Genomic DNA, 11,413 nt, shown 5'->3' with positions numbered 1-11,413 from the left:
TTCAGTACCCATTAGGGATGGCACTCTATGCCCATCAATGATGCCTGCCAGTAAAAAATATATATATTTTACTTTATAAAGAATGTGTACTGTGCCTTATACCTACCTTAGAGGCGAATACAATGGCCAGGATGCCAAGAAAAAGGTTGCAAAAAATCAGGTTCACGACAGACCAGGCAAGGTAGTCCTTGTAAGCCAGCTAAGGAAGGACCATCACGGTGGGCTGAGTTGTTACAATGACTCCAGGTTGAGGTTGGCCACCATAGTATAAGAAAATGGGTGTGGCCTCTGTAGTTGGTTACTAAGGATAGGGATTGAGAAACTTGTACCATCATCCAGGAATCTAGAAATAGAGAGCTGGGAGCCTGGTCCCCAACCAGGCTACCACAAGGACATGGGGGCAATTGGACTATCATGGTACAGTAGGGCAGTAATATTCAAGTGTATGACAAATATACATACATAGTTACATAGTAGGTGAGGTTGAAAAAAGACACAAGTCCATCAAGTCCAACCTATGTGTGTGATTATGTGTCAGTATTACATTGTATATCCCTGTATGTTGCGGTCGCTCAGGTGCTTATCTAATAGTTTCTTGAAACTATCAATGCCCACCGCTGAGACCACCACCTGTGGAAGGGAATTCCACATCCTTGCCGCTCTTACAGTAAAGAACCCTCTACATAGTTTAAGGTTAAACCTCTTTTTTTCGAATTTTAATGAGTGGCCGCGTGTCTTGTTAAACTCCCTTCTGCGAAAAAGTTTTCTCCCTATTGTGGGGTCACCAGTACGGTATTTGTATATTGAAATCATATCCCCTCTCAAGCGTCTCTTCTCCAGAGAGAATAAGTTCAGAGCTCACAACCTTTCCTCATAACTAAGATCCTCCAGACCCTTTATTAGCTTTGTTGCCCTTCTTTGTACTCGCTCCATTTCCAGTGCATCCTTCCTGAGGACTGGTGCCCAGAACTGGACGGCATACTCCAGGTGCGGCCAGACCAGAGTCTTGTAGAGTGGGAGAATTATCATTTTATCTCTGGAGTTGATCCCCTTTTTAATGCCAATATTCTGTTTGCTTTGTTAGCAGCAGCTTGGCATTGCATGTCATTGCTGAGCCTATCATCTACTAGGACCTCCATGTCCTTTTCCATCCTAGATTCTCCCAGAGGTTCTCCCCCCCAGTCTATAGATTGCATTCATATTTTTATACAATATGAAGAATGATAAAGGTTAACATTTAAAAGATTTTATTCATGCAAAAATCATGGTCAATTACAAGTTAAGAAATGATAACAGTTCATAAATATCACCATCATAATTGACCCCGGATAAGGGGAGATCACAGTGAGACAATAGATAACAGATAGCAACTCGACTAGTTTCGCAGGCAATAGCCGCTTCATCAGGAAGGTATCTGCGAATTAATTAACAGATGATCAAAAAAACAGTGTACTTGCGCAAAGGCATGAACAATGAAAGAGCTTTTAATGTAGCTTGACAATAAATTTGGTACATAAAAAGGGGGGGGGGAGAGCAAGGCTGCTTACCCGTATCCCGGTAGGCACCGAGCGCAGGGCGTAACCACCAAGAGGGGGTTCCCCGCAGCGACTCGGGGGAGCTAAAAATGATATGGACTGGATTCTTGATATATAAAGTAAGGCAAAAGGGTAGGTATTGTTGTGGACTTCCAAGGCCACAAAGTGGTGGACCAGTGAAAGAATAGTGAACATTGTGAATGATGTGGTGAAGCAGAGTAGAAACCAGAATCAAGAAGTGAAGAAGAAGTGAAAGGGGTGAAGTGGATTGTGGTGACGTGAGTGAGCAAAGTGAACATATTGTGAAAAAAACAAATTTAAACAACGGGTGAGTTATCAAACGTGTGTGGATGTGAAGTGGGGAAGGTATGGGGAAATTAGCGTGATAAGTATGGGGAATGAAGGGATGGGGGACAGAAGGGGGAAGAGAGGATGTGAAAAAGAGGGGAGAGAAGAAGAGAGGGGAGGAATGGGGTAGGGGGTCCGAACCAAAGGAAAACTGGGGTGGGGAGGGGGGAGTTGGTTGGGGGGAGGGAAGGGGGGAGTTGATTGGGAACAGGACAAGGAAAAATGGGGGAAAAGTGAAGGAGAGTGAAGAGAAGGGGGAAAGGGGAAAAAGGGGGAGATGGTGACAAAAGTATAAAGGAGAGTGAAAACAAGTGAACTTCAATGTAAATGAAAGACACTGCCCTACTGTACCGCGATAGTCCAATTGCCCCCAAGTCCTTGTGGTTGCCTGGTTGAGGACCAGGCTCCCAACTATTACTGGCTACCAGAGTACGTAAGTTGTTTGAATGCTGCTATAGATGGGAACCTGATTGGGAGCGTAGACCAATAGGCCAGATGGAATGGAAGGGGAGCCCTGTGGATTGGGAGGGTAGCCCTGTGGATTGGGAGGGAAGCCCTGTGGATTGGGAGGGGAGCCCTGTGGATTGGATTGGGAGGTGAGCCCTGTAGATTGGGAGGGTAGCCCTGTAGATTGGGAGGGTAGCCCTGTGGATTGGGAGGGTAGCCCTGTGGATTGGGACGGTAGCCAGGGGGATTGGAATAGTAGCCCGGTGGAGCAGATGGATTTGGAGGATAGCCAGTGAAGTAAGCTGCGTTGGCAGGATGTCCCTCTTGCTTATTAATTCCATCGCTGGATCCCATGTCTCTTTCCAATAGATCTAACAGATCATAAATATTCCTGCTTCTCTTTATCGTTTGAATAATATGATTCTTTATGGAGGGGACATGGATTTGCCAAGAGTAAACCCCCAATTTATTTATATAAAAAAAAAAAAATACTAGTCAAATCCCCAGGACTGCCCCCAGGGCCGGGACAAGGTGTGGGCAGGAGGAGCAGCTGCCCCGGGCACTGTGGTATCATATGAGGTAGGGGGACACAGCGAGGAGATTGGGGGGGTGGTTGTGTTGGAAGAGGGAATTTGGTGGGCGTCAGGGGCTAAGAATTGTTCTAGGAGGGGAAATTAGAGGGGGGGGGGTTGTACTAGGAATGGTGATTTGGGGGTATTTGTGTTGGGAGGGGGATGAGAGAAGAGGATTTGTGGGGTTTATGCTAGAAGAGGTGAGTGGGGTAGGGAATTTGTGCTAGGAAGGGACATTTTTTGGGGAGGGAGGGGGATTTGTGCAAGTAAGGATGATTGGGGGGTATTTGTTCTAGGAGGGGGGGCTTAGGGTAAAATGTGTGCTGGGAGGGGGATATGGAGTAGGGGAGAGAGCATGTGTACTCAGAGGGGAAATTTGAGGGGTAGAGGATTTGTGCTAGGAGGGGTGATTTTTTTGGGGGGGGGGGTGGGGGGGATTTGGGGAGAGAGAGGATTAGAGCTTGGAAGGGGGGGGCAAATATTTGTCCTGGCAGGGGGGCAGATATGTACTGGAAGGAGGGGGACTCTATGCTTAGGGAGTAGGCATGCACATTAGTGCTTGATTTTTTTTTATGGGGGGGGGAATTTTTCTGACACACAATGCTCATACATCTTGGGGGGCGGGGGCACCATTTGGTATATTTGCCCTGGGCTCTAGATGACCTTGTACTGGCACTGACTACCCCTTTTCTTTCTTCGATGTCATAGCCCTATCCTCTTATGGAAATGTCTGATTGTTGTTAATGCTGGGCCAGCTCCTCTGCCGCTTCCCTGTCCTCTCTACATAACTCTTTATAGAGGAGATATTAGAGTGTCAGCTTTTCTGGTCAGTGCCAAGAAAAGGCCATCTAGAGCCCAGGGTGAACATGCCAAACTGTGACCCCCCCCCCACACACACACACACACACACCAGAAAGATGTATGAGCATTACATGTCACCAAAGATCCCCCCACAAAACACTGAGCACTAATCTGCATGCTTACCCCTAAGTATAAATCTGCCCCCCTGCAGAAATCCCCCTTCTCAGCACAAATCTTAGCCCCCCCCATACCCCGAATCTCGCCAGCTCAAAATTTCCCCTCCTAGTACACATCCCCCCCACTTCAATTCTCCCCTTCCCAACACAAATATCCCCCCATTCCTAGTACAAATCTTCTTCCCCGTCCCTATATTAACCCCCCAAAATCACTAATAAGCAGCCTCCCCTCCTTTAACAATACTTACGCCTTGCTTTCCCCCAAACTCCCCCTTCCAACACAACTCTTTTCCATCCCAATCTTCTTGTGGCAACCCCCCAACATATTACCACAGTGCCCACTGCCCAGGGCAGCTGCCCCCCCCCCCCCGCGCTCACCCCTTGCCCCGGCCCTGCTTCTTGTACAGAGAGTGCAAATAAACACCAATTCTTCTTCAAGTAGTTTGCAGAAGTTCTGCTGATAATATTAATTAAAAGGTTTCACATTTCAACAAGCAGATTTCTATACATTTGTCTTTATGTCCCTTTAATGTATATTGCCCTTAACGGCTCACAGATCCCGCAAGCACTATCCAAGTGATGTGCATGATTATTCCAAATACACAGGAGGTGACGTTCCAGCGAAAAGCTCTTGCTGAATAAAAAGCAGCTAGACGGTATTCTCCTAGGGTTGTATATTCCTGAGTCTGAAAGAAAATGTGAACATACGTTACAATGTAACAATTTCTATTATACATACAAAAGACACTATGCTAGAATATAATACAACAAAAATGTGCCTACAACAGAAATGATACAATATCCATTTACATTATAAATACCATAGATCAGTGGTCTCCAAACTGCAGCTCTTTGCTTGACTTTATCCAGCCCTTGGTGCAGTGTTCCCCCCACTGATACAAAACACTATTCCCCCCACTGATACCAATGATGGGGTACTATTCCTCCCACTACCAATGATGGGGTACTATTACTCCCACTACCAATGATGGGGTACTATTCCTCCCACTACCAGTGATGGGGTACTGTTCCGCCCACTACCAATGATGGGGTACTATTCCTCCCACTACCAATGATGGGGTACTATTCCTCCCACTACCAATGATGGGGTACTACTCCTCCCACTACCAATGATGGGGTACTACTCCTCCCACTACCAATGATGGGGTACTATACCTCCCACTACCAATGATGGGGTACTACCCCTCCCACTACCAATGATGGGGTACTATACCTCCCACTACCAATGATGGGGTACTATTCCTCCCACTACCAATGATGGGGTACTACTTCTCCCACTACCAATGATGTGGTACTATACCTCCCACTACCAATGATGGGGTACTACCCCTCCCACTACCAATGATGGGGTACTATACCTCCCACTACCAATGATGGGGTACTATTCCTCCCACTACCAATGATGGGGTACTACTTCTCCCACTACCAATGATGTGGTACTATACCTCCCACTACCAATGATGGGGTACTACTCCTCCCACTATCAATGATGGGGCACTATTCCTCCCACTACCAATGATGGGGTACTATACCACCCACTGACACCAAGGATGGGGTACTCTTTCTCACACTGATACCAATGATGGGGTACTACAGTATTCATCCCACTGACACCAACAATGGGGTACTATTTCTCCCACTGACATCTGCAATGGGACGTTATTCCTCCCACTGACACAAACAGTGGGACACTATTCCTCTCACTGACACCAATGTCCGCATCCCCTCCCCCCCCCCCCCAAAGTCTGAAAGATGGTAAACTGGCCCTTTGTTTAGAAAGTTTGGAGACCCCTGCCATAGGCAATGGGGTTGATTTACTAAAGGCAAATCCACTTTGCACTACAAGTGTACTTGGAAGTGCAGTCGCTGAAGATCTGAGGGGAAGATCTGAAATGAGGGGAAGCTCTGCTGATTTTATCATCCAATCATGTGCAAGCAAAAATCATGTTTTTTATTTTCCTTGCATGTCCCCCTCAGATCTACAGCGACTGCACTTCCAAGTGCACTTGTAGTGCAAAGTGGATTTGCCTTTAGTAAATCAACCCCAATATGTTAGAACTCTGTATGAGTGAGAAATGAGAGTTTTTATTTCTCTGGAAATCTGGAGATTTCTGTGAAATTTCTTATTTTTGGCAAAATAAATTGGAATCAATTGGAAAGGTAAAATGTATTAATTAATTGTTTTGACAGAAGTCGATTAACACAACTAACTTTTTCAGATAAGCTGCCGAGGGGAGCCCGTGCGTGATGTGACGTGCTAGAGCTGGGGGAGGGGCCTAGCAGAGGCTCTGTGGAAGCGGGCGGCGGAATCGCTCGCGATGCCGAAGGAATCCGCACGAGTAACAGGGAGCTGGTTGGTCCGGTGAGTGTGGGACATGCACACCGGGAAGCTTTCTGGAGCCAGTAACCGGAGTCGTGAGTAGTACAGCTGTCTCGGTGCCAGCCGAAGATTTCGGGCTGGCCCTCCGTGCGGATTGGGTCCGCTCCCCTCCCCGCCGTCTTCCTGGCTCTGCTCGCCAGATCGCCGTTCTCCCTCTGTATCGAAGGATCAGCAGGTGCCGGTGGAATCGCTATCCGATGTACCTGCCGATCAGCTCCCGATGTGTATAATCACAGTGGGAGAGGGCCAGCGGCGGCGCGCATGCGCGCCCCAGATCGATAGTGTTAGATCACTTACTAAGTCACTAAAGAGAACCTAAAAATCATCACATGGGGGACTTTATGTCCTCTATGTGATGGGAATAAAGAAAGAAAGTTACACCCAAACACATAAAATCTTCCCCCCCCCCAAAAAAAAACACTTTTAAGCGCCCCCCCAACAACATATACGCAGGTACGAACATAAACACACACGTTGGGGAGGGCTACAGGTGAGAACATTGATTGTAATACACATGTTACATAAGGAAACATGAATAGAAAATAAAGGAATAGAGTAGAAAATAAAAGAATAGAATATATTAAAGTGAAATATAACAAAATAGAATAGATAATAAAAGAACAGAATAAAATAGAATTGAAAATAAAGGAATAGATTAGAATAAAAAAAACTAATAGAATAGAATAAATAGAAAGAATATAAGCATTTTCTGAAATTTGAATTTCAAATAGAAACAAAAAACTGGCCACTGCCCACACCCATAACTGGCCTTCACAGTAAGGAGCACATGGAGGACCATATACATGTAAAACAAAAACAATTCCATAGCTCAACTCACCAACCAGTCTGCTGACCAACCAAATTAGCCTGTCTAACCGTCTGCTAAAAGCCGGGGTTTAGTTAGCACACTTTTGCAAACGCATGTGAAAGCTGCAAGTCCTCGTCACGGCACCCTGTGTTGCTTGCAGTCCTAACACTACAAAATTCATAAGTGTCTCCACAGTGGAAGCGCATGCATGGAAAGGATAGGTGTGGGACAGGTGAGCCTGGAGGCTGCCCTAGCCCCCTTAAAGGAACAGGAGCACACTGGACACCCAGCAAGAGCACAATGGCAGCGAAGGTGTCCAGTGTGTCCCCATCCCATATATACAAACAGTAACTTAAAACTTCAACAACATTTGAATTTAAATAAAATAGAAAAGAACAGAATAGAAAAAAAAAACAAAACAATATAATATAAAAAAAAATAGAATAGAATAAAATAGAAAGAGTATAACCTTCTTCCAAAATTCTAATTTCAAATGGAATAAAATGTGAATTTGAATAGAATAGAAAAAAATAGAATAGAACAGAATTTAAAAAAACAATAGAAAAAAATAGAATAGAAAGAACATTTCCCAAAATTTGAATATAATTATTTCAAATAGAATAGAAAAGAATAGATTAGAACAGAATAGAACATACAAGACTGGAATAGAAAAGAATAGAATAGAATACAAAAAAACAATAGTATAGAATAGAATAAAAAAGAAAGAATATAACCATCTTCCAAAATTTGAATTTTGAATAGAATAAATTCAAATAGAATAGAAAGAATAGAAAATAATAGAATAGAAAATAAAATAATAGAATAGAAAGAAAAGAATGTAACAATATAAATCTTTCGAAATTCAAATTTCAAATAGAATTCAAATAGAAGAGAAAAGAATAGAATATAATAGAAAAGAAAAGAATAGAACAGAAAATAACATAATAGAATAAAAAAAGAATAGAATTTAAATTGGAATAGAATGGAATAAAAAGAATAGAATTCTCTTCCAAAATTCAAATTTTGAATAGAATAAATTAAATTCCCTAATGGAATTCGAATTACAATCCTTATGCCCAGTACACACGGTCAGACATTGATCGGACATTGATCGGACATTCCGACAACAAAATCCTAGGATTTTTTCCGACGGATGTTGGCTCAAACTTGTCTTGCATACACACGGTCACACAAAGTTGTCGGAAAATCCGATCGTTCTGAACGCGGTGACGTAAAACACGTACGTTGGGACTATAAACGGGGCAGTAGCCAATAGCTTTCATCTCTTTATTTATTCTGAGCATGCGTGGCACTTTGTGCGTCGGATTTGTGTATACACGGTCGGAAATTCCGACAACGGATTTTGTTGTTGGAAAATTTTATAGCAAGCTCTCAAACTTTGTGTGTCGGAAAATCCGATGGAAAATGTGTGATGGAGCCCACACACGGTCGGAATTTCCGACAACAAGGTCCTATCACACATTTTCCATCGGAAAATCCGACTGTGTGTGCAGGGCATTAGAATTTTCTGAATGCGGTCGAATTTGAGTTCAATTCGACCAAATTCAGAAAACGTCTAATCCATTTGAATTAGCATAAACAAAATGAATTCCAAAAACAAATAACAAATTGTAACTAAACTAATTTATATAAATAACGAATTGAAACAAAACAAAACAAATGTTTTCGTTCTGCACATGTCTATGGCAAACGGCTCAGTGTCATCTATGTCCTCTGTCATTGAACGTTACTCTAATGGAGATTAGGTTGGCCAAAAATGTTCTGCAAGATCTGAAAAACTGAGCAGGAAATGAGGAAATGTTACATTTTTGTGTCTTCTGTGTACCGATTCTTATCATTTACACTCTAGGTTTTACCTTGGCAGAGTATATGATAGCCACAATTCCAAAGAGAGGGGAAAAGAACAACAGATTTATTATGGACCAAGTCAGGTAGGTCCTGTAGACTCTCTGAGGTAATGCCACCACCATGTTGTTGTTGTTGTTGTTGTTGTTGTTGTTGTTATTGTTGTTGTTATTGTTATTGTTGTTGTTCAGAACAATTATCGATGGTCCAGCTGCAGGTGCAGGTGGGGCACCATAAGAAAAGCTTGGTGGTGGATTGGGAGGGTATCCTTGACCCGTATTTGGATAGTAGCTTGGTTGGCCAGGAACACTTGGAGGGTAGACTGGAGGAGCTGAAGGACCAGGATATGGTGGGGGAAAGCCCGCTGGCGGTGGATAAGCTGGTGGGAATGCCTCTGCTTTGACTTCCATGCCTCGGTGCTTTTTTTTTTTTCTTGTTCTCTTTTGGATTGGTCTTTTGCCTGGACTTTGTTCTCCAACACTGCGATCTGTCTCACCACCTTCAGCCAAAGTCTGCTACCCTTCTCTGGACTGAACTTCCTTTGCTCCAGCTTTATGGGCTCTCTCTGATTTGTTCTGGTCTTCAGCAAACAATGAGATACTTTTATAGTGGTGTGTGTTACGCAGATTGACAATGTCAATGCTCCCCCCCCCTCGAAGTCTCAGTTTTCACTTTTCTTCCTTTATGAAATACACAAAAAGCCCAACACCTAATACTTCTGATACATGTTAGCACGCAAGCTGTGTTTCATAGTAACAAGTTATACCACTTGACAACTGGGCACTTAAACCCCCTTCCTAACCAGACCAATTTTCAGCTTTTGGTGCTCTCACATTTTGAATGACAATTACTCAGTCATGCAACACTGTATCTATATGAAATTTTTGTCCTTTTTTTCACACAAATAGAGCTTTCTTTTGGTGGTATTTAATCACCACTGGGTTCTTTATTTTTTGCGCTATAAAAGAAGAAAGACCGAAAAATCTGTAAAAAAATACATTTTACTTCATATCTGTTATAATATTTTGCAAATTAGTAATTTTTCTTCATATATTTTGGCCAAAATTTATACCGCTACATATCTTTGGTAAAAATAACCCAAATCGGTGGATATTATTTGGTCTTTGTGAAAGTTATAGAGTCCAAAAGCTATGGTGCAAATATCTGAAAATTGATCACACCTGAAGTCCTGACGGTCTATCTAATTTCTTAAGACCCTAACATGCCAGAAAAGTACAAATACCCCCCAAATGACCCCTTTTTAGAAAGAAGACATTCCAAGGTATTTAGAAAGATGCATGGTGAGTTTTTTGAAGTTTTCATTTTTTCCCACAATTCTTAGCAAAATCAAGTTTTTTTTTTTTACTTTTTTTTTTTCCACAAAATTGTCATATTAGCAGGTTATTTCTCACACACCGCATATGCATACCACAAATTACACCCCAAAACACATTCTGCTATTACTCCCGAGTACGGTGATACCACATGTGTGAGACTTTTACACAGCGTGGCCACATACAGAGGCCCAACATGCAGGGGAGCACCTTCAGGCATTCTGGAGCACCCAGGCCAATTCTGACATTTCTCTCCTACATGTAAAAATCATCATTTATTAGCTAGAAAATTACATAGAACCCCAAAACATTATATATGTTTTTTTAGCAAAGACCCTAGAGAATACAATGGTGGTCGTTGCAACTTTTTATCTTGCACGGTATTTGCACAGCAATTTTTTTAACGCGTTTTTTTTGGAAAAAAAAAAAAGTTTTGTGCTTTACAAAAACCAAAACAGTAAAGTTAGCCCAATGTTTTTGCATAATGTGAAAGATGAGGCTACACCGAGTAAATAGATACCCAACATGTCACCTTTCAAAATTGCACGCGCTTGTGGAATGGCGCCAAACTTTGCTACTCAAAAATCCCCATAGGCGACGCTTTAAAATGTTTTACTGGTTACATGTTTTGAGTTACAGAGGAGGTCTAGGGCCAAAATTATTGCTCTCGCTCTACCGATTGCAGCGATACCTCACATGTGTGGTTTGAACACCGTTTTCATATGTGGGCGGGACTTACGTATGCGTTCGCTTCTGCATGCGAGCACACAGGGACAGGGACGCTTTAAAATTTTTTTTTTTTTTTTCTTATTGTTCATTTTAATTTATTTATTTTAGTTTGATGCTTTTTTCCCCCCCAAAAAATTTTTGACCACTTTTATTCCTATTACAAGGAATGTAAACATCCCTTGTAATAGGAATATGGCATGACAGGTCCTCTTTACAGTGAGATATGTGGTCAATAAGACCCCACATCTCACCTCTAGGCTGGGAAGCCTGAAATAAAAAAAAAAACGATCCTGGCTTCGATCGTAGCGGTGAGTCGGTAGAAGCGCGGGAGGGGGGGACATCCCCTCTCGCCTCCCGTAAGAACAATCAAGCAGTGGAACAGCCACTATGATCATT

Source organism: Aquarana catesbeiana, linkage group LG10 (genome assembly GCF_042186555.1).
Source record: "Aquarana catesbeiana isolate 2022-GZ linkage group LG10, ASM4218655v1, whole genome shotgun sequence".
NCBI classification, from domain to species: domain Eukaryota; kingdom Metazoa; phylum Chordata; class Amphibia; order Anura; family Ranidae; genus Aquarana; species Aquarana catesbeiana.
Note: the sequence above shows the minus strand (reverse complement) of the source record.